The following is a 27,730-nucleotide window of genomic DNA, read 5'->3' as shown; positions in this document are numbered from 1 at the left end:
TATATATATATGCATATATTTTAATTAGCTGTCTTTAAAATGTACCCATTAGGCCCAACGTAATGAGTTTGCTCAGTGTGGAGCCAAAGTGATGCATGTGTGGTGAGTGCAGAGCCCAGGCCTGCAGGTTCCCAGGGCTTCTCTGCAGGTTCCAATGGGAACTGGATCCATTTTTTAATACTAGTTATTGATTTTCAGCAAGCAAACTGCCTTGAGGCATGGCTTCATCATGAGCCATGGGCAGCCCTGAAGTCCTTGGACCCAAACTCTAGGGAAGATGTGAGGCTGTGCATCCTCCTGTGCTTGGAAGGTTCCTGTTTCTGACACAGATCTGATCAACATCAACAGCCTGGGTTTTGGTGCATTTAAAATTGCCCTGTGGCTTAAGATGAGCAGAATTTGAATGCATGGTGAGCAGCAGTCCACCGAGTAGGAGCAGTGGGATATACTGCTCCAAATGGAAATGATTTCCAGTGGTAGGAAGGAGAGTGGCCTGTTCTGAGCTATTGCATTGGACTGCTCATTAATTTGCATGGTGAGGATGGCAGGAAAGAGCTTTATTTCAGGAGCGAGTTTGAGTCCAATCGTTAAGAAAGAAACCTAGTCAGAAGCAGCCAGGAAGTATAAAGATCAAAGTTGAAAATCATTTACATTTCATCAAGAACTTGTGGGAAAAGGACAAGGAAAAAAAAAAAAACAACCCTTCTGTTATGCTGGTTATTCAGTAAGAGGATATAATTTCAAATAGGAGCAAAACATGCAGAAATTGACGTTTCCCTGTATTTTCAAAGTGAGAATTGACTGCTTAGCTAGAAGCGTTACTTGAAGTGACGTTTGTGGACATGCTGTGAAAATCCTCCAGCAGCACAAAGTCTCCTTCGGAAGGCGGCCAAATGTCAGCACTGAGCTCTGCAGTTTGCGTCAGCGCTCTGACGGCAGAGCGGCATCGCGGGGTGGCCGCCCCAATTAACCAGGGGCCCCAATTAACCCCACAGCAGCAAAAGGATGCTGCGGGGTTGGATGCAGGGCTGGAGGAGATGGTGTTGAAGCTGTCCGCAGAGATGGCTTGGTCCTTTTCTGGCCTGGTGTTTGGAGAGAGGAGGGTTGGTAGCGTCACTGCCATCACGGTGCCAAGGGAGAAGCGGGCGCACGGTGCCTTGTTGGGATGCAGTTTGTTCCCTTGCCCAACTCCTTTGAATATTCATCTATCATTTCTCTATCTGTAGCATTTTAATACCTTTATAGAATGTTTCCTAATGACGGAAAGATAATTTGGCTAATGCAGCTCTGTGCAATTAGGTTTCCTAGTTAACATCATGTTCCTGCGTCAGATGCCCTTTCATCTCCTAGCCTATTTTTCATACCCTCGGTAAATATGTTTAATAATCAATTGGCATATTATTAACGCACAATAACGATCTTACTAAATCGAAGCTCAATCTTTATTTGAGACACTTACAGTAAATATTGACTGTTCTGCAGAATTATGGCACAGCCCTGAGCAGTCTGTTCCAATGGGAACTGGATCCATTTTTTAATACTAGTTATTGATTTTCAGCAAGCAAACTGCCTTGAGGCATCTGTGGTTTTCTCCTCCCCTGTGAGCTGTTGGGAGGTGACAGACAAACACCAGGAGCACAGTTCCCTTTTGCTCCATTAGCAGTGCTGTTGCCTGAGTGAAGTTGGGCACTTCAGCATCTCCCTCTGGAGCTGGCGGTGCTCCTCCAAGCTGAGAGCTTCCTATCCCCCTTTGGGGTAACCAAACGGATCGGTCAGATGCACGCTCAGGACCCTCAGACATCCTTCATAGGTGTCCTTATTATTAGGAAGTCCTTTTGATGTAAAAGGACTCCAATCTCTGTATTTCTCATCAAGCAAAGTGGTGCATGCTCCTTGCTGCCATCCTGCAGCCTCTCTTCTGTTCAGAACCCTCTTCTGGGGGTTCTGGTGCTGCATCCTGCTTTGGTGCTCTCAGGGTAATTTGAACCAATCTTCACATCTGGTTTGGGAGCTGGGTTTTGGTGGGGGTGGTGGTTGCATTTCCAATTGCAGGTTGCCTTTGCTGATCTCTGTACCCACAACAGCACAGTGGACCCTGTTGGGCTCTGGTGGCCTCCACGGTGCTGCCTCAATGTAAGAACTTAGCACAATTTCCCATCCCCGTGGTCCTACCAGCACAGTTTGTTGGGTTGATTTCCCTAGAGGAGTGGGTTTTAGCTATCCCTACTGCTTTAAAAAGCAGAGGGGAAACACACTATTTCCATTTTTCCCTTGAATGGAAAGGAAGGAGATGGAAGTTAACCCTGTCCCATGCAAGACCTGTTGGCAAATGCATCGAAAGGAGCAGACAGAGTGCTTTTTGCCCTTGTTATCTTTGCAGCAGTGTGGAGAGAGGTTTGAAGGGAAGGCTGGCTGTGAGCTGTCACGTGGCACGTACTGCAGGCATGGAGTTATTTGGGTATGGCTTCTCACATCACTCTCACTCCATCCAATGTCTCCATAGTAGCGATTCAAGTGAGCAGCTTCCAGGATGAGTGCAGGACAAGATGTCCACTCTCGGTCTGAATCCCAGGGAGCTCCCAGGTGCAGACCAGCCCTTGTGAATGGGAGTGATGCCCATAATGATGGCAGCTAATTAAGAGGCCGTGGGTTTGTCCCCACGCCCACAGCCGGGCTGGCTGCACCTTGGCCGTAGCTCACTGAGATGTGAGGTCTGTTGGTGTGGCAGGCTGTCTGTGTATATTTATGTAGAATATCTCGCGTCCCTGGAAGGTGCTGTTGCTTGTTATTTTGACTGATTACAGCAGAGTGACTGTAGTACAATAGCAGCAGCCACTCATTAGCTTTGGCGTAGCGAAAGAGAAATCTGCAGCTCATTCCAGCCACATCCACCCCTGGAGGTGAATATTAAACAGGAATTGATCCTGGGTAATGAGAACACAGCCCGGACTGCTGCGATTAGCAGTGGTAGAATTTTAAATAGTTAATTATTACAAAAGGCAGGAGGAGTGTGTTGGGAGGTGTGCCTTTAGGGTGGGGTGTGTGTGTGTGTGTGTGTGTGTGTTAAGGGATGAGTTTGTGATGTTGCAATGAGGTTTTGGAGGTGTGTCTGCTGTGAACATTGGATGGGTTGTGTCCCGAGGTCTGTGGGCAGCCCCATGCATTTTGGGAGGGCACAGAGTTGTGTCATGGAGCAGACAGGGCAGGAACTGAAGCGATGTGATGGGCAGATACTCAAAGAGCTGCGTGGGAGCACACCTGCACGTCGTGCTCCTCCAGGTCCTGATGATTCAGTGCAGGCTGTAAGGCTGTGGTGGGAATATTTTGAAGGCAGCTTTTCTTGTGTTCCCCATCTCTGATGGCTTCCTTCTTCTGGAGCACTGTGCAGAGACAAAGGGAAGGAGAGAGGAGGTGGCAGGTGCCAAGGGAAGGCACGCTGCCTGGAGACTGGGGAATCGTCCAGCTGGAATAAAAGTTCTTTCAAGAAAGAGGAAGAAAGAGAATTTCGCTCTTGTCTTCACCCCATGCCTCCCAAAATACCAAATCACCATGATTAAAAAATGACTCAAATGGACAAGAAGACGTGGTAATTGATTGTGGCCTTTCATTCTTGCAGCCACACTTAATTAACCTTTAGACTCAAATACCAAGCACTGGTTAGACAGAAAGGTGTAGCCAGGGAAGATGAAGACGGTGCCTGTTGGGAGGATGCTGGGCTGCAAGAAGCTCTTTGGGGTGGGAATGCCTGGGTGGCATTGGGATGCTCTGGGAAGAACGGGCTCCCCAGTAGCGCAAGTGCTGGCAATGGAGGGTTTCCCTGGCTGCAGAAGGGCTTTTCTCCAGCTTCCATCCCCATTTTACACGCCGTTAGTTCTATTTATTGCTGTTGAACCCAAGTGAGGAGCTGACACCAAGCTGTACTGAGAGCTGTGAGAAGCAGGTTGTGATCCCTGTGCCATCCAGCCGACAAACGGTGCTTTTGGCTCTGTGTGCCAAGCACTGCCTTGCAATGGTGGGAAAAGATAATGACATAGTATCTGTGCTGGAAGCACTGGTGGTACGAAACTGTCATGTAAGGATGCCTGTATTTCCAATCTCAGGGGGGTCAGTGCTGAATCTAATGGTTTAGATGCTTGAAGGATTGTCTTACTTGGGGTGGTTGCTGTTGACCATTGGCAGCATTGGAGTGTGTATGCTGTTAGATCGGGTCCCAGAACTGAGCCTCAAGCATTTGGCCATCAGGGACAGCTATTGCCTTTCCCTTAGTGAAGGGTTCTGAATTACTGAGTGTGAGAATCTGAGTCAAGGGTCTAAAGTCCTACTTTCCAGATAGATGGAGCTTGGTCTTCCCACAGTATTATCTAGGCAGGCTTTCATGGGCTCTTTCACTGAGGATCTGTGCTTTTATGCTCATGATCTTTAATGCAGAGCTCCTCTGGACTCCTTACGGCGTGGATCGTCTCTGCTCTGTGCAACGAAAGCCTGCTTTGACCTGAAAGCTATTGCCAGCAGCAGATGGAGTCGACCTGCAGGCTGGCTGGTCTGCGCCCCGCCAGATGCTGCCGTTGTTTTGGTTTAAAATGCTTTGGTTAAAAGAACCTTTGAGTCCACACTGGGATTGGGGATGCATCAGAGGAGGCGCGGGGTGAGGCATCAAAACGTGAACTGTAAATGAGGTTAGTCTTTTCCAGGGGAGGATGAACGATGAGGAGGCTCTGAGTGGTGAGTCCATTGAAGGCGACGTGGCTTTGAAATTCTGATGTGGTATCAGTTCTGGTCTTCAGATCAAAGCCTGCTTCAGTGTGAAAACAGGATGAATGACATGCGGAGCGTGGCTGAAACCCAGGAGCGTGGAAACAAATATCTTGCCTTGCTTGGCACAGAGCGCAGGAAGGGTTCCTATAGGAACACTGGCAGCTCTTCAATGTCCGTGGGAAATGGTTGGCTTCCAGATATCTGAGTGCCATCAGGGAAGCCAGAAGGCTTGGCCAAGGCTGGGCCAGGGGCTCTGCTCCCAATCCAGGCACTGTTCGGTGAGCTGGGTCCTACCTGCAGCTGCCTCCTGCCCATGGGGCCTGGGGAGGGCTGGGACAAATTGCATTTCTATGTATCAGGCAGAGATTTTGGGGTGTGAGTGGGAATTCTCTGCCTTTTGTCTTTTATCATTAGGATTCAGGGATGGAGGTGACGGCAGAGTCGTGTATGAATGCAAAGTAAACAAAGCTGCGTGTGGGTGTGATGACTTGTTTCTTTTGTCCGTAATGTATTCATCCTCCCTGCTCCAGGGTTCTGCATTTAATTCCTCGTGCAATTGGCAGCTTTAAAAGTACTTAAGCACCCGGCTCTCCTCGCCTAAAAATAACCGAAAAGAAAGCCTGTGTTTTTCAGGATGAGGGGAAGAGGGGAGGGTCAAGGAGACAGGTGAATTCCGCACAAAACGGACTGCGTTTTCCTGCTTATTTCAGTCTTGTCTTCTCGAGCGATGGCTGTGAGGGAATATAAGGGAAGCAGTGTGATGAGCTTTGCCTTCCTCCCCTGGCTGGGCTCCTTCTTTTCATCTTCGCCACATCTGTGCTTTGCAATTAAGTTCCCAATTTGCAGCATTTTTGGGAATCTCAGCTTTTGCAGAGTGAGACGCCTGTCCTGCTTATGGGGAGGAGAAGCAGGCGGGTGCATAGAGAGGCAGCCCGGGATTGAGGAGATTTGGGTGTAATCGCTCATTCTGCTCCTGTCTTTCTGCATGATCCCAGGCTTTCTGGGCCTTTCTGCAGTTGTAATAATATCACTCCTGCACAGGGGTGTTGTAAGAGTAAATATATTAAAGATTTGGAGGCATTAAGGTGCAGCGTAAGGCTGCTGCAGAGCGAGAGAACACGAGCTCAGAAATCTCAGAGGCTCCGAAGGCAGATGAACGCAGCCTCGAATTTATTATTTTTAATATCTCATTTCTGAGTCAATCAGAAGATTTCTGGCTGACCTTGGCAGGGAGAGCCCTGAACTGCCAGGTTTGCTGCTTTGGTTGCAGTTACTTTGTGCTGTAGGGTCCCAGCTCTGGATTTGTTGTGCAGATTCGTGCTGCGCCCCTGTGGGTTTTCAGTTGTGCTCGGAAGAAGTGGCAGCAGTGTGAGCTTTATGGCAGTCCTTGGTGTTGTTTGTGAGTATCTTAAGGTGAGTGGAGATTTAGGGTCTGGGAAGAGGGCTGTAATCCGGGTTGCATCAGAAGCAGCACCTGCGGCTGTATCTCCAGCCCGAGTTTCTGCTCCGGTACCCACAGCGCAGGCTCGCTCTTGGCTTTGTAATTTGGCACAAACTTTTGCTTCAGATCCTACAGAAGTTGGGAACTGAAAGCCTGGTGAGCTCAGGGGCATGAACCCCTAGGAAGATGAAAATTTCCTCTCCCTACTTTGCAAAGGCGCTGAGAGTCTGTCTGGCAAGACAGGTTCATTAACAAATTAATAGAATAATCAGCGGGGCTTTGTGTGCACTTTGCAGATAAAAAACTGGTAACGGCATTCTTTGACTCCTTAATGGGCTGATAAGAGGCAACTATCTGCTCTGTGGCTGGGCTAATCGCAGAGATAGCAGAGGTTAAATCAATTGCGTGGCTCCGGTGCGGGTCTGCGCCGAGGGAGGTGGGTTTGGGGCAGTGGAGGAGGGAACCCGGCGTTGTTAAACACGAGAAAAGGGCAAAGGCAGCAAAGCCAGGGAAGGAAGAGATGCAAGAATGCTGCGCACAGCCCATGGGGGGTCCTGGGATGCGGTAATACAGGGATGGTGCGGTCGTGGGTCTGAAACGAGGAATGTTTCATTGGCTGTAGGGGCCCTGGGGACAGGAGGAGGCTGGCCCTGCCACCGAGAGTCCCTGCAGAGCATCGCAGTGAGGATCTCAAGCTCCATTTTAGCCTCGGTGGGGCTGGAAGGGCTCTTCTGCAGAGCTGAGCACGCAGCCAGCCCTGGCTGTTCTGCAGGTCCCGGCCCAATGGGAGCTCAGGGATGCAGCCAGGTCGGGCGTAGTGGCTCATCCTTTTCCAATCGAGGTGGCCTGTAATCTCTTTGAGCGAAGAGCAGTGCCTATCTCCTCTCCACAGCCAGGAGCAGCCCTTGCTTTGCACCGAGCTGAGCTGCATACGGGATGGCTGTTGGAGAGACATCGCTTTACCTTCATAAATTCCAAGCGTGTGCACGTGAAATATTGATAGCTCTATAAAAGAGATCCTTGGGCTTGCCTCGGGGAAGCAGTGGTGCAGGGCAGCCAGGGATGCGAGGCTTCTTCTGCTCACTTCACCCTCCTTTTTGGAAGTGTCAGGGTGCACATGGGGACTCGGCACGTGTTGAGCTGGAGCAGGAGGGTTTATCCTCATCTCATCTCCCCAGCCTGGTGGCACTAAGCTGGAAGGGGCTGCGGTGGGAAGCACTTGCCTCTGTCTTTCCCTGAAGGGCTATTAATTTATACAATATTTGCTTTGTTAAAGAAAGGACGTTGTCAGGCAGCTTTCAAGTGATGTGTGAAAGTGACTCTAATAAGATGTTCTGGGGAAGCCTGCCGGCAGTCCCGCCTCTCCTCCAAACCTCTCCACATCTCCTTTGAAGGAGCACCAGCAACCTTGATCCTCCTCCTCCACTAGCGAGCCACTCAGTGGCTCTCACTTGCCTCAAACCCCAGGTGCTGGGCAGAGCAGGAGGTTCAGGCTGCAGTGCTTGGTGGATAATTGCCAGCAAGCAGAGCGAGGAGGAGAGGGCAAAGGGATGGGGAAGGTTTCTTTAGAAGCTCTGCAGGAGTGGGGTGAGGAGGGGAGTGCAGAAATCTGGTTCATAGAATCGTGGAACAGCCTGGGTTGGAAGGGCCCAAGCTAGGAATCCCACCAGGGATCATTGCCTTCAGGGCATGTGCTCACAGGCTGTGTGCTCCCCTCTTCCATGCTTGACTGGGAAAGGATGGTGAGCCCCGTTGTGGCATCGTGCTCTCCCTGCTGCTGGGCTCTGTGCAGGGCTTGCTGCTCCCTGGGCTCTCCCTGCCTTCCTTGCTGCAGCCTTCTGAAGTTTTAAGTAATAGAGTTCTGCTGCTATTGCTCTCCAAGGGAAAGCAGCATTGTTGGCTTTCCTTAAGTTAGAGGGAAAAGATCCCCCCACAAATGCAGGGCAATGCAACAAAGTGCAAGGATCAGCACGTGCCTCCTTGGAAGCACGGATCTGTGCAAACCTTCCAACATAAATCCTGAACGATACTGTTTGAATTTGGTCTTGTTTTCGCAAGTGTTGAAAGAATTAATTGAATTAGCTAATTAATTATTGATTCACAAGTTAACGCCGTATCAAACGAATGAGTTTTGCCCCTCTTTGTGCATACCTAAGGATTCGGGTATGGGGTTATGATTCCTGCATGGGCTGGGTGGTACAAAGCTGCTGCCTGCAGTCCCCCTGGGCACCTCCACATCCTGGGCTCAGAACAACCTGCTAGGGTTAGTTATTTTTTTTCCCCCATAAGGATTCTGGGGCTGTTGGATGGTTTAATTAATTAGTTGAGATGTTTTCCACTGTCATTGTGCCTCCCCTTGAAGGCTTCTGACTGTAAATTCTCATCAAGTGGAAGATCTAATAAGCGCCAATTATTGAAGTTTGCTAATTGCCAGATAATAATAATAATAGCGATTGATAATGCTCTTAACACCACGGCTGATTTAGAACGTGGATGCACGTGTCACAACATGGATGATTCCCATTGTAATTCTGCTTTGGAGCACAGCAGGGCACAAATCAGGTCTGTGGTATTTTGTGGGCCTGGGAACACGTTGTGTTCCAACCCCAACTCTGCAAAGCCCTGCAAAGTTGGAGAGCAAGTGCTTCAAACAGAAACAAATAAGTGCGTGAGGATAATGCATCTCGAGGAAGCGGTTCGTTCATTTCCTTGACAAGTGTAATTTAATTTTAATTATTTATGATTCTTCATAGCCCGCCAGTAAATGTTCTGTAGTATATTTTGTAAAACTAATGAAGTCTTAGTAATGTGAGCCCCGACTTGAGCCCTGCGCGGAGCAGAGGGAAGAGGCAGCTCGTCTCTCATGTCTGCTTAGTGCCATATTGGACTGCTGATGTTTTGCTTAATTATTCTGTGTAGATCCCACCCAGGCTGGGATGCGCAGAGCTTTGGAATCACAGAATCACAAAATGCTCGAGCTTGCTCTCGGAGCTCTTTGCTTTTTGAGGTGTGGAGATGGGATGGAGCTCCAGCAAGAGGGCACGTGGGTAAAGCCACAGCACAGCGACCCCATGGATACTGGGAAAGCTTTTTTTGTTTTTTTTTTTTCCCCCCTTCCGAGTGATTCCCTTCTGATTTCTCCTCTCTAAATGCCTGGAGCTAAGGCACACGAGGAAGGATGCTGCAGGCATGGCCAACCTCAGCCATCGGCTTTGGAGGACTGAAGGCGGATGCGCTTCGTGGGTTTACCCAGCATGGACACACCCAGCACAGCATGGGGTGCCGAGCAGAATCCTAAATTTAAATGTTAAAAAGCTTTTGTCCATTACTAGTGGCATTTCCTCCCCCTCCCCATTTGTCACTTGGAGCGGAGCTGTGACTCTTTTAATATCAAACAAATAATAAGCTCCCTCTAAAGTGATTTTTCTGACAAGGAGCTCAATATATTAAACTTTATCTATATTTTAATAGCCAATTTCACACCAAACTGCCTTCTTAATAATGTATTTACCACCTGGGGATATTATTCCAACCCATCTGGAAAGAATTGGAAATTAACTGTCCCTAAACTGAGTCTGTGTGTGCTTTAGATGCAGCAGAGATAACAGCGGTGTCATTCCTAGGGGAAGTGGGGGAGGAAACTCATCACGTGCTGAGCAAAATGTCAGCAGCAAAGGCAATTGCTGGTGGGGAAACCAGAGCTCTTTGTGCAGGTGAGAGCCCGGTTGTGTCGTGCTAAAGGAGATCCAGATGCATGGGGAGCAGCAGTTGCACCACAGGGTGCCATAAAGGCGTTGCTGCATGCGGGGCCACGGACCTCCTTTGCACCAGGCAGAAAAAGGGCCCAGAATTTCCACGTTTCAAACTTGTGTTTGAATTTGGCTGTTCAGAGCTCTGTGGTGATTGGTCCATTTGTGTGCCGGGCCGCCAGGGAAGCAGGTTAATCCTCGCGGTGTTTCCTTTTGCTATTAAAATAATTAAGGGCAGCTGCTACTTCAAGTCAGCTGCAGCATCCCAGCTTTTGCCTTTTGTTCTTGCCGTAACGAAGCGGTTTGACACCGAGATGAAAGTCTGAACTGTTTGTGTTGAGAAGAACTGTTTTGACTCCGTTTTATAGAGCAACGTCAAACTGTTTCCGTACAGTTTGGAGCACGGCACACTTTGATCCAGAGGGGGGAAAAATAAATAAATCAAAACGAGATGTTTCAATCAAAACTAAGAAGCGGCAGCCCTCGACGCTTCCAAAATAGCACCAAATTGTAAAACATTTCCATCATTGTGTTGTGTCACGTAATGACATCCTCAGAGCTGTTGTGTGTGATGTTCAGCGTTGCGTTGAGCGTCGTGAAATGTTGTAGAAATAATTCAAAATAATGCAAAACGCTGAAATGAAACACGGAAATTGTGGAGCGACTGCATGGAGCGTCGGGGGAGGTTCTGGTGTGGCTGGAGCTCTATGGGAGGTTTTGCGTGCACTCAGGTTTATTTGTTCTCGTACAGAATGAAACCGAAGTCATGGAGAAGTTACAGTTGCATTCGTGGAATGGAAATCCATGAAATGGACCCATGGCACTGCAAGGGGAGCTGCTCCCCAGTGCAGCTTGCAGGAGGAGGACTCGGCCCCTGGGCTCAGGGCTTGGATGGGGCGGTGAAGCGATGCGATGTTGCACATCCCAGTGCTAACCCAGGCACTTGGGGCACCTGCCCTCTTGAGCTGCTTTATGGGTCGCATCCTGCAGGGTACAGAGTGCTGCCGTGCCCTGGAGCCCAGGGACCAACTGCTTTCTTTTCATCCCCAAATCAGCTGAGTGCAGCCACAGCCTGTGACAGGCGGGTCGGGGAGGAGAGGTGCACAAAGGCAGCTTCAGTCCTGCAGGGGAGGTGCGAGCGCTGACAGTTACCTGGGGACCAGGAGCTACCAGCATCCCTAACTTAATCAGACAGATAACGGGAGCAGCTCGAGATGAGGCAGGAGCAGGAAATGCCAAACAATAGGAGCCAGCCCCCCGGGCCCCCGTGCTGTGACTGAGATAATAAACTATATAAAAATCTGTCACCGCGCGATAAGTGATGAATTAGAATCAATTATATGTTTAAAATAATAGACCTCCCCACAGCGCTACCCTCCAGAACCGTGATGGCTTTTGCCTGGGCTTGGTGGCATTGATGGGAGCTTCGCTGGCAGCGGCGCTGGCGGAGATGGGAATGCAGAAATGGAAAGCTGGCAGCACAGCCTGTGCCACTTGGTTTTGCATTTCCCCCACGTGCACTGCAGGTTGTGCAATGACCTTCAGCTTCCAGGGTTTGAGAAACCACCCGAAAAGTGCATCAGAACTGGCTCTGTTGCCTGCTGCAGTCACGTTTTGGTACAGCGCAGCCGTGCTGGCCAGCCTTCAGCCTGCTGCTGTTGGTTTGCTTGTAGATTGTAGAGGTTTATCATGTTTTTGCAACATCGGCCTTGCTTGCTGCCCCCTGCGTGCTTTTTCTATCAGAGCAGAGAGCCACAGCTTTCTGCAGAGTGCTGCTCTGCTAACTGGCAGTGCAAGAGTGCATCCTCCTGCCCCCAAAGCCAGCAGGGGACAGCTGAAGGTGTGAAGATGTGAGATTAGCCCCATGAATGATCTATAGATGGTTTGCAAGTGCTGAATATCCTAACTCAACTACAGCTGGCCAATGCCTGTGGGTGCATATGGGCAGGGAGGAGGACACCTGTCCTGTACTTCCGTTGGATTAAAAATGGAGGTTTTCAATTGTCCATTCTGCTTGCGGAGGGGCTCAGGAAGAGGACTGGGATCCAGCTGAGCATCTCACCTGGAAGTTGTGCTGGTCTTTGATTTAGCCTTTGTGGTGAGGATGGGACTTAAGTGCTGATTTTTCCTGCAGAAGCATAGAATACGTGGAGTTGGAGGAGGGGACCCATAAAGATCATGGAATCCAACTCCTGGCCCCACACAGGACCTGGCAGAACTCAGATGATGTCTGAGACCATTGTCCAGATGCTCCTTGAGCTCAGTGCCATGACCACTGCCCTGGGAAGCCTGTTCCATGCCGACCACCCTCTGGTGCCTTTTTCCTGATACCCAGCCTGCAGTTGGTCGCTGGAGCTCATCACATTCTCACTGCAAAGGGCTTTAAGTTTGCTGGGCTTGCTTTCTAGGCACGTTTCCGAAATGATCCTGTTTAAACACGCACGTAAGCCTGCTCAGGTGTTCTCAGGTGGTTTTGCAAAGAGGTGTATTGCCCTAATTAGAGCTGATATTTTTCCCACCAAGCTCAGTTCCAGCTGAATTAAGGAGGTGCATGGGGAGGGAAGGGGCTCTCAGACTGGAGCAGACCAGCTTGGGCTGAGCCAGGCTGAATTTGTGTTTGTGAAGGTGCTGGCATTGCTGTGCCCTTCTCCAACCAAACCCTTTCCTTTCGGCATGACAACACTTTTCCCATCTCCCTACATTGAGAGCAGGAAAAATATTTCTCATGCACAAAAAGTTGCATTGGAAGCCTGTGCCGAGCCTGGCTGGCTGTATTATGTTGTGAAATAGCACAAGTTGCAGCCATAGAGCCTCTGGAAGGCTGCACTAAGCAGGGGCGCTGGGACCAGTGCTAATGGATTGAAGTGAGCGGCTCACCAGCCACAGGGGTGCCCTGGGATTTCCCTTTTGAATCTTATTTACATTCGGACTAACAATAGCTCCCAAGCTCGGCTATAAATAATTTCTGGGAAAGAGTTGTCTAATTAAACGTACAGCAGCAAAGAAAGTTCTTTTAACCACAAGGCTGCTGTCCTAATGAACGTAATCACTGGATGGGGACAGCTTAGGAAACAGAACTTGACATCTCCCTGTGGAGGCAGAGAGATGGAGGGGAAGCATACTTGGGGAGAATTCCCAATCAATATTTAATTGCATAGCATGTAATCTGCCTTCGTATTTCTTTAAAATAAGATTAAACCCCCGCAGAAACCGGGAGAGAACCTTTAAAGCAGACATGAGGAGGGGGAGCCTCTATTTTTGCGGCTGTCAGGGGAGGGAAGAGCATCCGGCTGCCCCTGCAGGCATGCAAATTGTTCATGAAAGACGATAGCTGACAACATGGTCTGAATAAGAGAAAACCCAGAGCGGTGTGAGCAGGTGATGGGCTGCGTGTGCAGGCAGATTGGTTTGAGCTCGGTATGGCAGAAAGGGGCTGTAATGCCAGTGGGCCTGTTGTGTCTTCCAGCATGGAGAACTTGGGAATAAGGCAGACCCGGAATGCAGTCCCTTGGCTCGTGGTGTTGGTGGGTCCAAGTGATGCCAGGGCTGTGGTGCTGGCAGGTTTCTTGCAGGAGGGGTGGCCGTGGGAAGCTCTGGATGTCACTGCTGGCTCTTGGCGAAGGCGTGCTCCATCCCCAGGAGAAAACCCCATCTCCTGTGCGATTAACCTGATCGGCCACTGGATGTCAATGTTGCCTCATCCTACTACGAGTGGGAAAGCGCTGGGTCGTCAGCAAGGAGAAAACGCTGCTGTCAGAATAGCGGAGGTTGGATGCTGTGTTCTTCTGCAAAGTTGGCTGCTGAGCACCACGGGGCTATGTATGAACGCGCCGTGGAGGGAACCATCATTGCTCTTGTTTTGCTCAGCCAGGGTGGGACTCCATCCAGGCTGCCTATGGGCAAATCCCCCATTAGGGACAAAAAGCCTGAGCAGAATGAAAAGCCAGGCACAAAAACGCATCCTGCTTCTTGGAGGTGCAGCTCGGTGCCTGCTGAGCCATTGGGAGCTGGCACAGAGCTCGTGTGATGCTCAGGAGGGTGGTGGGGTGTCCCCGTGGAGCTGGGTACAAGGAAGTTTTGAGGATGTGTCATCAGAAAACAGCTCTAGCAGGGAGGATTTGCAGCAGAGAGCGAAGGCAGGCCTAGATTTAAGTTTTGCAGCTTGGCCTCCTCTCTGTGATCCATCTTCTAGCCAGGCGCAGGGAAGCACAGACAGCAGCTGCATCCTGCCAAGATTCATGATCAAGAACGCCTCTCCCCCACCTCCTCCCTCCCTTTGACAAATATTTTAAATCCAGGCCACACTTTCGGCTGCAGGTGCAGCAGCCAGGCTCTCCTGCCTATTTGCACATGCAGATGGGGCATCTCTGCGGGGGCAAGTGGTTGGGAAACTGGGGCATGGATTTGGGTGCTGGCATGGATTTGGGTGTTGGCATATAGCTATGGCCTCAATGGGATGAACAAGGGTGGGGTGAGATGCATCTCAGGGCAGTGTGGCATGGAACAACATTGTAATAGAGACCTCCTTGCAAAGACTTGGGGTTGCTGAAGCTGTGCTGCTTCCCTTTGCTGGGATCTGGGTTCTGGTTCCTTGCTTTTGCTTGCACCTCTGCAGCAGTTCAAGGAGGAGCATTGCTTCCCCGAGCTCTCAGAGTGCTGCCTTATTTCCCTAGCAGTAAAAAGGAAAATGGACTCCTGGCTCTCATCCCTTTGGATTTATTTGCCCTCCTTTCACTTTGTGTGTTAATATCTCAAATTTAATGATAAGTCTAAGCGAATTCATTTATAAGATAAATAAGATGTTATTAGTACATTAGTGGCAAAAAATGTGCAAGGACACCGCTAATCTAAGGTGAAAATGCTTTCCTGAATGAAATTTAATTAGCAGATTGTGTTCTATTAGTGACTTTTATGGGGAGTTCATGAAAATGAATACAAATTTGGGAGGAATGCGCTTTCCTGCTTCAGGGGCAGTGGTTGAAGGGTGCCGTGCAAACTGAGGGTGCACACAGCAAGCGATGAGAGGTGGGGGAGTTGGAAATGTCCCATTTCCTCCCCCGTGTTTGAGCAAAGGCTGGTCAGAGCTGCTTTTCCACGTTAAGAACAAGGATGGTTATGGAGATGTCCTTTGTGCTTCGTGCTTTCTGGTGAGAGAAGAGGACAGGATCCTGTCTCTGCGCAGGAAAAGAGGTCCCCAGGTGCCACGGCAGAGGCTCTGCACCAGATTGCCACATGCTGGCAGACCCCTCTGCTCATACAAGCCCTGTGTCACACAGTAGCTGCAGGGGAATGGATGCCGTCCAAGAGCACCATCCATCTTTTAAAGACTTGTGGCTCTCCAGCAAGCCAGAGGGTGTTGCAGAGCTGTCATCTGCCAAGCTGGTGTCCCTTTCCCTCCTGGCTTGCATTGCAAAACTGGTGTGGTAGGGACTTCGTGTGAGGGAGCCTTGGAGGTGACATAGATGGGATTTGTGCTGAACACTGGGCACTGGGGTATTTCATGAGGTGGAAAGCATTGCCGTGCTGTGTGTGGGATCAGAACCATGTGGACCATCTGGTCTGTTGAGGACCCTGTGGCCTCAGTGTGTGACAAAAGGAGATGTCTCTGGTGCTGCTGCTGGCTCCTTGGGACCAAGATGCAAGGTGAGCTTCTGGACTTGGCCAATGCCTGCAGGAAAACTGGGGTGTGTGGTTGGTGTGGGCAGAATGAACGCAATGATCCCTGCCAGGCTTTTAAGGCTGGGGAAGGATCCATGAGCTACTATTCCCAACACACGTGGTGCTTCCAAAGCCCTTCTCTCCCACCTGCAGTGCTGGAGCATCCATGCAGGATGCAGCTCTTCATGGTGACTTTGCTGAGCAGAGGCAGAACAGTGATGCAAGTGCATGGGGAGTCATTATTCATGCAGATGATCCTCACAATTCAATAGAGGTAATTAGGGGAACGATGGAGGAAATTAGCACTTTCCTGCTAGTTTATTAATATTAATAAAATGATTCAACGGTTAAAAAAATAATAATAATATTAATAAAATAAATACCAAACTATAAAAGATCCCTTCCAGCTACTGAGCACCACTCTGCTCCAGGCAGTCATCAATGGATGGCTTGAATTATCCTCCAGAATCAGCTTTTTTGCCCTTTCTAAAGATAGTATCGCAGAAGTGAGAAGGGACTGAGACATACGGAGCTCACATCTTGTTTTCTCCATTAGCAGCTGCTTCTTCAAGGCAGCAGGAAGCTTGGGAGCTTGTCTTTACTGTGCCAATGGTCTTGGGAGATAGCTGTGGATGTTTTCAGAGAGCTGCCTCTGAAGCTTGTTGGTGTTCTGCTCCTTCGCTCGCTCTGCTTGTAGTTATCCTAGCAATAATAGCAAGAAAAACATTCCCATTATCCCCAGTTGTCAGCAGTTTGCTGTGATGTGTTCCTGGGTCTGCTGGAAGGTCCATCCCACGAAGCTCTCTTGTTTGCTTTTCCCATTGCCTCTCACACTGCTCACAGCGGAGCACCACGGACTGCTGCTCCCCATCTGCAGCATGGCCTTGGGAAAGTGGTGTCATCTGCTGTGCCAGATAGGCTGGAATACGTGGGGGAAAGTTACTTGTAGAGGGTGAGGAGATTATCAAATTAAAGGAGGCACAGGATGTTATTAATGGAAACATACGACAAATGTATTTAAATGTTAAAAATTTAATTAGAATTTTTATTATTAAAGTATTGCTGAAAGTGCTTACTGAAGCCTTCCACTTTCTTTTGAGATCAAGGCTTTTCCAATTTCCTGCATGCTGAGAAGAGAATTTGTGGTGAGGACGGGAATAATTGGCGCTGGTTCACTTCTGGCAGTCAGACTGGATGATCTTCGTGGTCTCTTCCAACCTTAATGATTCCATCAGTCTGCCTCATCTCCGGGGATGCTCACACCCAGCACCCATCCCTCGTGTTTTGCTTCACCCCCAGCACTGCCAATGCAGCTCTGGGCTCAGGATCCCAATGGGTTTCCCTCTCCCATCTGCTCATGTCTCGGGAGCTGTGCCTGGTGCCATATATCTGTGCGGAGGTGGCGGAGCAGGGAGGACAGATGAATATTTCCATTCCAGAGGAATTTGCAGGGCTGGCAGTTTTAAGGAGTGGGGGGGAAGGAACCCTATCTCCCAACTTATAAATTAAGCAGATCTGGTCAGGAAATGTCATCACAGGAGAAGAAATATGGAGCCTCTGGGGTTGTGTATGCAGAGTAATTTTTCTGACTTTAACTCCACTTAAAAGGGAGGAAATGATGAAAATGCTGAGAGCATTTTAAATGGACTCAACAGAGATGTGCAGCAGCTCCACTGATGTCTGTGTAGAGTCTTTCGGGTGCTGGCTTCCTCTAAACTCTTTCATAGCAGAGCAAGGCTGAGAAATAAATTGACTCCTTCTCCTTATTAACAGCGAATGTTTTTAGATGAAGGAGAAGCAAGAGCCCTTTTATTTTTGGTATTTCTGTTGCTGTGTTTCAGTGAAGCAAAGCGAGGAGGTGAGAACTGAGGAGCAGCAGCAAGGTGCTTGCTCCCTGCGTTGGCTCAGGATGGAGGTGGTCTCCACGTGCTGGAAGCCCCAGAGCTTCACCCTTGACATGCACACAGGGCTGTCTGTGTTTGCCAGGCTCCCTGCTAAAAGCAAACTGATGGTGTGAAGGATTAGAGAAGGGGCATTTTTAAATATATGAGAATGGGAACCTTGCAGAAGCTCAAAATGTAACCCAGAGTGAACTTCCTTTGGGAGTAAACCCAGACAGCTCCACTCCCAGCTCTGCTGCCCAGTCTTTGCCCCCCAAGCTGGGTGCATCTCGCTTCGCTCCGGCGCCTGCAGAGCACAGCGGGTGAAATCTTGCAGAAAAGCCCTTTGCAATCAGCTGTGAACCTGCAGCTGTCAGTCTGGGGCATGCTGTATTTCAGGATGCACTGAACACGGAGGGTTCGCTTGGGAGGAAAAGCAGAAAGATGCATCACGACCTCAGAGCTGGACCTGGAGGTGTGCAAGGAGAAGAGGTGGCTGCGTTCGCTGCTTCTTCTGCACAGACCCCCATTGCTCCCCAGCTCCCAGCCCTGCTGCCTCAGCTTAGACACAAGCTGAGAGCTCCCATGAGTCCATCAGGGAGATGTTTTGAAGGCTTGTGCATGCTGGCTGGCTGCCCCTGGAGAGGAGGCACGTGTGTGGGTGTGCAAATAAGCGTGCAGCAGGGGTGGGTCAGGGCGGGGGAAGCTGGGGAGGGGTGCTTTGCTCCTCGGTACCTGGCTTGTGGAGTTTGTGGGGTCCTTTGGGACTGTGTTCAGATGTAGGTTGTCTGCACCAGGTGTGTCGTGCTGGGCAGCAAATGGCATTCCCTTGGGTTTGCTCAGAGGGGCACAGACAGGGCAGGGTGGACTCTTGTGATGTGGTTCAGTGGAGACGGTTGTGCCATGGGGGCTGGAAAAGTTTCTTCTCCAAAGAATGATGCTGCACTGCACAGCTGCCCAGGGAGTGGGGGGGTCACCATCCCTGGGGGTGTTGCAGAGCCACGGGGATGTGGCACTGAGGGATGTGGGCACGGTGGGGTGGGGATCTGAGAGGTCTTTTCCAACCTGAATGATTCTGTGATTCTATGAGACCATCCTCCTCCTGCCCCAGCATCAGCCACCCTGTTTCAGGCAGGTTTTCCCCTTCACCCTTCGTAGGTTCCAATGGGGTGAGGTTTTCACCCCGTGCATTGGGAATGGTATCTCCGAGGTGCCTTGAAGCTGTTTGTTATCTGTTTAATTGACTTGTGGGGCGAAAACTACAGAGGGAAGTCACGCAGGGGAAGCTCTCATCGGTGCTGCTTTTGGCAACAGACTCACAGCGCCCTAAATTTATTTATGTAATTGCATTATTAAAAGTATAAATAAAAATAAATCCAGGAGGGCGGCCGGATCTCTGCTTTGCATCTCTAAAAAAGCACTGTAAATGCCAGGGAGCACGGGGGGAATGATTTATTAGCCTGTTATCGTGAGTGACTGGGACGCTTTCGATGGAGTCCTTGCTAATTTCTAACAGCTGCATTAAATCATAGATGCTATCAGCTATTATAAAATAATCACCCGGCGGTCTGCAAGCAGCACGAGCCCAGGGTCAGTGCTGGAGCCCTTCATTTGTTTCACATCTCAGCCCCTCCGATTCCTGCGAGGGGGAAATAAATAGGATCGGTAGAGGCCTCATTTTATCATCCGGGAGTTGACAATAAATAAAACCTCTGTAAACCTTTTTCTAAAAGGAGTTTGGGCTGGAATTTGCAACCAGAGGAAACCTGGTTTTGTACTTAAATACGGCTGTGTGATGTCAGGACTCCTGGGCCCTATTTCTGGCTCTGAATAGCAGACAACTTGCACTTGCAGGTTGATGGGGCAGGCAGAGCCGTTTGGGGATGCTGCAGGGAGAAGGAGGGTGGGTTGGGTGGCATTTAGGACCGCCTGTCTCCACTCCATACTCCGTCCTCATTGCTCTGTGCCGTTTCAGACAAGTCACTTCTGTTTTCCTGAAGCTTGACTGTTTTCCTCTCTCCGTTTGACAAATAACGTGTGTGTTTATGAGGCTGGGCTCCAGAGGGGGTTAATGCTTGGCCTGGAAATCTCTTTAGAAGTGCCAATTTGTAGTGACAGAGGAACAACAATGAACAGGAGAAGCGTTTCAGGTCCAGGAGAAGTTGGTGAGCGGCTGCTCATCAGGAGAGCGTGCGGGGCGAGCTGCTGTAACAGGGACAGCTGTAAAGGGCGAAGGAGAAGGGAGGGGAAAAACACAAATAAATAAAAATAAAGCAGTTAGGAAGAAAATGCCACCCATCTGCAGCGCTCATATTTGTCTTGACAGTTTTGCTTTGTGTTACAAGAGCTGCTTAAGGTGACAAATGCCGAGTTGAATAACGGCGTACGGGAGGAGATGCGGGCAGAGGCAGCGATGGGGCTGTGAGCTCATTGCGCTGTCTGACACCCTTACCTGGTGCTGACACAGGGTGTCTGCCCTGCCAGCATGGGCTGTTTGGGGGTGAGCCAGCTGATGGCTCGTGTTCTCTACAGTGTGCCCTGGAAGGAGGTTGTAGCAGGTGGGAGTCGGTCTCTTCTCTCAAATGACAGCAGTAGGGTGAGAGGGGATGGCCTCGAGTTGTGCCGGGTTGGGTGTTAGGAAGAAGGTCTCCAAAGGAGCGGTGCTGCGTTGGCACAGCTGCACAGAGAGTGGTGGGGTCACCGTCCTTGGGGGTGTTGCAGAGCCACGGGGATGTGGCACTGAGGGTCGTGGGCAGTGGGCACAGTGGGATGGATTGGGGTTGGGCTTGGGGATCTCAGAGGTCTTTTCAAACCTGAACAAATCTCTGTTTCTGTGGGTTCTCCAAGGCTGTGCGTCCACCAGGCGCATGGAGCAGAGCTTTGGATAGACGCTGGACGCTTCCAGTTGGGCAAGTGTCTTGCATCCCCAAGCCTATTTGGTTTCCTTTGTCTTTTTGCTCTTTGTTATTCCCACTGGAAAACGGGCTAACACGCTTTGCAGCCTGCGGGTTGTTACCTTGCTGCAGTATCGGAGATTGTCGGGTTGTCAGCAACCCGGAGATAGCACGGATTGCTGACAGTGAGCAGAACGGAGGCAGCGCTGTGTACAAAAACCTTGCTCAGCCTTTGAAACTGCAGTCAAACCCTCCCCTAAGGTTCCTCTCGCTCATAAAGCGTGCTTCGTTTTCTTTGCTGCAAACCTAGATTTAAATCCCAGATTCCAGACAGACCTGGGCTTTGAAGAGAATTGGGTTGGAGTTAGGAGCGAGTGGCTCAGACCTGGCTGACTCTGTAAGATGAATTAAAACTGACCCGGGAAGATGGAGCTGCTCACATTCACACCCTGGCTGTGCAGCTTGCATATTTATCTCCATGTGCTGATACCGCTGGGAATAAATCAGCAGCGACGTGCACACAGAGCAGGTGTCTGGCTCAGGTAGCCACTCCAATCAGACTCCCAGGGAACTTCTCTGGGCCATGCAGGAGCTGACATCCTTCCCTCACCAAATATTTCTTTGTTGTTTCTTCTTCCTCCTCCAAGCTTCAGCCCTTAGAAGAATTTCAAAGGTGAAAAAAAAAAAAAATATTGAAAAATAATAAAAAAAAGTACACTGGCTGAAAATCCGGAGAGCTTTTCTTCCCGCTGAGACTTGCAGCCTGCAAAGCTGGGGTGGTTCAGAGCTGAGGGTAAGTGCCCAGACCTTCAGCAGCAGAGCACAGACACCGACCCAGCAGAGCATGCAAGGAGGGGGAATGGGTATATGTGTGTGGGTATATATATATATCCTCTAGGTGTATACAAATGTGTATATGCAGGGCACCAGGGTTTGCAGGCACTCTGCTCAGCCCAGGGCTGTGGGCTGCCTGCTCCTTCCTGCCTCTGAGCTGGGCAGTGGGTTGTAGCACCAAGATGGGTGGCCCTCGTCATCACCCGAGTGTGGAAAAATAGCAGTGCGTGCTGAGGAGACTGGGTTGATTTGATTTTCTTCCTTTGGCTTTCCATATGTGTGCTGGGGGGCATTGTTTCTGAGCTCCCAGGGCAGCCAAAGCCTCGTGTTTCCTATTACAGCATGGAGCGTAGGTGGCACGGCTGTGCTCTGATCATTTGTACGTCTCTGTATTTTGTAAATAAGCCTGGAGGCTATGCAGTGGCATCGTATTTAGAAATAGGATAAACAGGGCTCTGTGCTTTCTATTTATTCTTTTATTCATTCTGTTAAGAGCTCACAAAATGCTTTGTGAGCATCTATAAAATGAGCCTCGTAGTTCTGCCGGGAGGTGGAAGGAAAGTCCCTCTGCTTTGGGCTGGTGGGGATAGCTGAGAGGCCGAGGCATGGCAGGGGCAATGCTCACACAGCATACAGGTACCTGCCACACATTCAGGTTCCCTTGAGCATCTCCAGAATGGAAAAGCAATTATCTGTTGGATGGTAACAAAGCAGGCCTTGAATTGCTGCTCCATGTCCTTTCCCTAAGTAGGGTTGAACTCATCCAAGTGCCACCTGCCTGCACCCTTGGCCCTGTGCTTTTTTTCCCCAGCACTTTCCCCTTCTTGCTCCCAACCCCTCCTTATAGCAGCAGTCTGATTTGGCCCCAAACTGCTTTTCTGTGGGTCTCCAAAGGCTGTAGATGGTGTGAGATTTGGGATTTACACCCAGAGCTGTTACCAGCACGGGTTGTACAAAGCAATGGGATGGGTGGGCTGTGCCATAATGGGGTGAAGCAGAAATGATAATACTTGCAGAAGCTGCCTGGGAGCCGTAATGTTTTTGTTGCTCTGTGATTTCTCCAAAGCAGCTTTCTCCATGCAATGGGGTGAACTGTGTTTTGGTACAGAAATGTTTTGTTAATGAAGCAAAATGTCACATCTGTAATCGCCCACATCTCCCATCCCCTGAGAGACGGTTCTTAGGGGGGAAAAAAAAAAAGCAACACATGGGAGCTGAAAACTTGCCCAAATACACTGCATACCAACAGTAATGGCAACACAGAATCTTGGCATCGCAAAGCAGATCTTAACATTTTGCCCTCCCCAGGAAAAAATCAAATCCTGGGCTGTTGTCAGAAGCACTGCTGGAAAATGCAGTCCTTGAATTTCAGGCTCGGTCCTGCTCTGCTGTACCTGAGTTTCTCGGCCTCTTTGAGGGCTGCTTGAGCAGCACTGAGTGTTTGCAGAGTGCTTTTTCTCTTTACTGTTTGGTGTAAAGGAGGGGCGGCTGCTTTTAGCTCTGCGAGGTGGGTGCCATCAGCACGGCCTCCTTTCTGAAAGCCGTCAGGTTTTCCTCTGCTTTGAGCATGCCATCTGTCTGCCTCATCCAGGGATTTGAGCTGCACGCTGAGTATTAAGTGTAAAGCAATCCCATTAAAACCATCGGTGTGAAGTGGAGCTTGGTTTGCACATCCTACTGAACTGCAGCCGTGGCTGCGTGATGCCCCAGGCTGGGCTTGCATGTCTTCAGAGCTTTATGACAGCTGGGGGGGGTCTGTACCTGCATGTAGGGCATGTCAGAGGGGTGGTGTGCTCTGGTCCATTTGCACCGTGCCGAGCTAAAACAACAGCCAAGCTGCCCTGCTGGTGATCTCCCTGCTTTGCCCTTGCTTTTTCCCAGTGATCAGCACCTTGGGGCATGGTGTGAGTGCACTGAAGCAGAGCCCTTAGTTCCCAATGAAGCTCCATAGGGATCTGGCAGCATGCAGTCCATGGGGTGACGGAGCAGCAGGACTCGAGTTTGCATTTTCTGCCACGCCGAGCTCGAGCAGCGCGATCAATTTGAAGAATAGGCTGCGTTTTTTTCACAATTACCTCAGCTTTTCCCTTTGCTAAATTCATGCGATAAAATGCATTAAATGAAACAGCACGGAAAATAAAAGTTGGGTTTGGCGGAGAAATCCTGATTTAGTGCAAAGATAAAACAAGATAAAACAACTGGAAAAATTAAGTGGGATAAATAAATCCTGCCCGATAGAGCCGAGGGGGAGGGGGAAGAAAAGGAGGAGAGGTTTGCACTTTGCATGGAGAGCTGCTGCTGGGCGAGCAGCTGGGCAGCACTGGACCAGCTGTGGATGGCTTCAGGAAGGCTTTCATCCTGGAAGAGCATTTTCCATAGGGAAGAGAGTTGCTTGGCTGGTGTTGTTTGCAGTGCAGAAGGATGCTGTGCGTTCAGAGGTTGGAGTTACCTAATTCTGGTGGTGCTTTGCTGTAAGCACACCTGCCCTTGGGATCTCCCAGGCGATAGGTAGGGAATGCTCTCGCTTTGGGGTGAAGAAATGAGAATAAGGGAAAAGCACGAAGCAGGGCGAGGTGTAGGGGAAGAGGTGTTGGGCTGAGTTGCCAAATATGCTGGGTAAAAATTAGCAGCTGCAAGCGTGCAAAGAGAAAAGGTGGGGAAAAAAGGGGGATAGGGACAGATGGAGAGAAGGAGGTGGTGGGAGAAAGGGAGGAGGGGATAATAGTGCAGAAAGGCTGTGGTTAGGAGTCCCGTAGCCCCGCACCCAGCTGCCACCTGTATGTTGTGGGGTGCCAACGCTGAGCAGCTCTGCCTATCTGCCATGGGGCTGAGCTGTGTGCTGCGGCCATCTGGTGTGCCCGAGCAGCTCAAGGTGAGAAAATTCCCATGCCCCAGCAGAGAGAGATGTGAAAGGAGCCTGGCTTCAGCTGTCTGCAGGCGGGGACTGCAGCAGTGCTGCTTTGAACAAGCTCTGGGGCTTCCAGAGGGAGTGCTGGAGAACTTCTGCTTCCCCCAGCATTGGGGTGAACCCCTGCGAGCAGAGCTTGGTGCTTTGATTAAATACCTGGTGTTCTGCCCTCCTCCTGGTGCTCCCTGCTGCTTTGTGAGGCTTCTGCTTTCCTGGGTGCAGCTTTAACCCCATTTCCTTGTGCACGAGGCTGAATGGCTCAGAGACTTGGAGCAACACAAAGAAAGCTGTTTCCCGGGAAGATCTGTGGTTTTCTCTGCATGGTGAGGGCTTTTCCTCTTTGGCTGTGCACGGCGTGGGCAGGAGTTGCTGCCCAAGGTGGGGCAAACCTTGCTGCTGCCATTGTGTCAAGGGTAGGATGTCATGTCCAGGTTGGGACAAGGGAAGCCCGTGGGTTTTGCTCCTGGGAAGGACGTGGGTTGTGAATATCTGCAAGGAGGCAGCAATAATCCTTGGGGCTCTTCTGGCTCCTCTGGGTGAGGCAGTGCCTGCACGCACAGAAGTGACACTTGGTGGCCAAATGCCATTGGGCTCTGGTGCCGTTGGGTGGTTCATCCCTCACTGTATTGTCAGGGAAGCTCTGCTCACTCCGAGCTGCGCACACAGCTCCTCTGTGCTTCCCTCTGTTGGAGCAGGGGAAAATAATGTGAGGTTGGAGAAGAAAGTCAGTGAGTGGGTCCTGGAGCCCTTGGGCTGCTCCTCAGTGCAGAGCAGCACTGCCGCTGAGCGGCTCATGGCCCCCGGGCTCCGGTCCTTCACTAATTACTTCCAGGCCTGTACTCTTGACATTTGCAAGCTCCTGATTAGAGCAACGAGGGAGAAATCTCCAAGGGAGATAGAGGCCGAACTGCGCCACTAATAAAAGCAGAGATTGACAACCGGCTGGGAAGGCAGCGAGGGAGGTGGAGGGACTTGTCCTTGCAGTCTCGGTTTCTTTCTGAGCCTCTGGGATGATGAGAGAAGGTCAGGGCTTGTTAACGTCACCGTGAGGAGCAGCATCCGCCGCTGCCATATGCCTGCTGCCCCCAGGGCTCGTGCCAGCCTCCGAGTCCCTCTTAGCTGCACAGTATTATTGGACATGGACTTGAGCTGAGGCCACCTGCAGAGCACCCCATATGACCCACGGTCTGCAGACGTCTGGGCACAGCCCAGCCCTGCTCTCCTGCCTTCTCACTTGGTGTTGGGATCGCATTTTTGCAGCCTCCTGCATTTTCAACTTTCTATCCGTCGCCCTTTTCTCCCCCATGTGCCAGCTTGCTCCCTTTGTTCAGTGTCAGTGTCAGTGATGGGGCAGCCTAGAAGGTGGAGCAGGAGAGGCTCCAGCTGTTTGCGTTGCTTTGGGGTGATGCTCACGGCACGGAGCATCACCATGCAGCCCCACAGTGGGAGCTGCTGTGGGGGGAGACACATGGCAAAGCAGCAAAGGGACCGTGATGGTGTGCAGCTGGCAGTGGGATGTCACTCCCTTGTTACCCAGAGGAGCATGCAGGTGTTTCTGTCTCATCCATCACCCCTTGCTGCTGCCTTTTCCCTTCCCAGGCGTAAGCATCGTCACTGGGGCTACGGAGGAGTGGGGGAGCTTGGCTGCATTGAAACATATGAAACATTGCTTTCCTCCTTGTATCTCCGAGCACAGAGTGGCCTCGGGGGTGAGCACGGTTGAGGCGTGTTGCCTGCAGCCTCCTGCAGAGCTGTTCCAGGCTGTTGGGTCCGTACCCATTTAGGTAGGTTTCTGTTACATAAATATGCAGAGCACTCTCTTTCCAGCCCCCTTTCCCCTCCCCAATGCCCCATATATACTCACCTGTGCCCAGCTGTCTGCAGCAGCCACTTCAGCTATCCATCTATCCATTTATGCCCTACCTATGCATCTGTTCATGTAACCACGTCTCTCCAGCCTCCTCAGAGTCTCATTCGGAGGCAGACAGCCTTCTTCCCCTTTCAGTCTCTCCTTTCCTGAATCGCACTGTCTCTGGCAGGCTCGCTGCTGTGCGCACTCCTCGCCTACAGCTTCCTGTCCCAAGGGATAAACAACATTTCCCCAGTGGAGCATCTGGTCCTTGCAGTATCCTGCCCCCGGAGCTGCTCCCAGTGCTGGAAGAGGCTCAGCAGCGCTTGGGGTCGGGCTCTCCGATAGGTGGGGAGCTGCAGTGGGTTTGTGCTGACTCCTTTCCCTCTGCTGCTCCTTCCCTGCCTCAGCTTTGCTTCCTCTGTGCTGCGTGAGCAGATAAGGCAGGAGATGGGGTGTCCTTCATCCCCATCTTTCCCCCCGGAGGATGCCTGCTGCTGGCTGCACGTTCAGGGTTAAGCTAACTTTCCAATGGCAAACTCAGCCCTGCTTTTCTCCGTGCTTCCCTCACTGCCCTATTTATCCAAGCTGCAGTGAGCATCCCTCCGGTGCCTGCAGCCATAGCTAGTGCCGGGAGCCAGCGCGCAGCTCTGCAGTGCTAGCCTGTGGCTAGGGATGTATTTAGGGTCACTGCGTCTCACTGCCACTGTGCTCTGCTCATAATCGGCCTCGGGAGCAATGCAAAACCTTTGCAGATCTCCATCAGTTTTAGTAGCCACGTGTGGGTCTCTGGACTAGGCTGGGGCCACGAATTGGTGAAAGCCCTTTCACAGGCCCTTCCATTCTTTCTCTAGTCCCCTTCCCAAGAGGCATTCAGCAGAAGATGCCCTTTGGGGAACGGCACCCAGACATGCTGTCTTGTTGGTGTGGGCATAAGGAGTTGTATGGCATGGTGTGGGGAGCAGCAGCATGGCAGGCAGTTTTGTCTGTAGGCACAGAGATGTGTCTGGGTGATCTGCGAGGTCTTGGTGCGCCCCTTTTCTCTTGGAGCAGCTGAATGGAGGTTTGGGGTTGTCTCTGGACAACAAGGCATTTATTTATTGCTGGTGTCGGGGGCTGCTCTGGTGGGAGCAGTGAACCCAAGAGCTTCCCACTGCAGTGTCAGGGCAGAGCAGGCGTGAGGATGGCAGGGACAGAGCATGGGATGCCCTGGAGCTCCTCTGCATCCTACACAGTCCTCTGGGGCACACGCAGTGAAGACACCCCGTCCCCCTTCCCTAACCACAAGCATCCTTCCAGCCTTTCCGCTGCACAGGCACAGGAGAGAACGCGATCCCCGCTCTGTGTGCATCGGGGAAGCGTCAACAGGTGGATGCAGGGAAAGAAGCAGCGAGGTGTGGCCGGGTGGGCAGGGCAGCCGGCATCCCGCCTCTCCTCGGGGGCTGCATTGCGAGCGCGCGGCGGTGCGCGCCGTGTGTTGCATGATTAAAGCCCTCTCTGCAGCAAGGGGCTGCGAGGGTTAACGCAGGGCGCGGGGCTGCGAGCGGCCGTCCTTTGCTGGTGTGCAGTGCTGTGAGCGTGCGGGAGCCAAAGTGCCGGTCAGTGATGGAGCCGCTGCCATGACAACCCCGGGCAGACAGCCTGCGTGCCGCGCAGGGATGCTCCCGAGCAGCCGTGCCGCCGGGGCTGGGATGCTGCCGCCCTTCTGCACCCCGTCTGCCCCACTGCTGCGCTGAGAGCAGCCCCTGCTGCAGCCCCAACC

At 51.0% G+C, this 27,730-nt stretch overlaps 1 protein-coding gene across 4 annotated transcripts in view; it reads left to right on the top strand.

The window, feature by feature from the left end:
- Window positions 1-27,730, top strand: part of OPCML (opioid binding protein/cell adhesion molecule like) — a 293,448-nt gene that overhangs the window by 176,227 nt on the left and 89,491 nt on the right. The window lies entirely within an intron of this gene.

Source organism: Meleagris gallopavo, chromosome 26, assembly GCF_000146605.3.
Source record: "Meleagris gallopavo isolate NT-WF06-2002-E0010 breed Aviagen turkey brand Nicholas breeding stock chromosome 26, Turkey_5.1, whole genome shotgun sequence".
Taxonomy (NCBI): domain Eukaryota; kingdom Metazoa; phylum Chordata; class Aves; order Galliformes; family Phasianidae; genus Meleagris; species Meleagris gallopavo.
The sequence above is the reverse complement of the archived record's forward strand: the minus strand, read 5'-3'. Positions and strand labels throughout refer to the sequence as shown.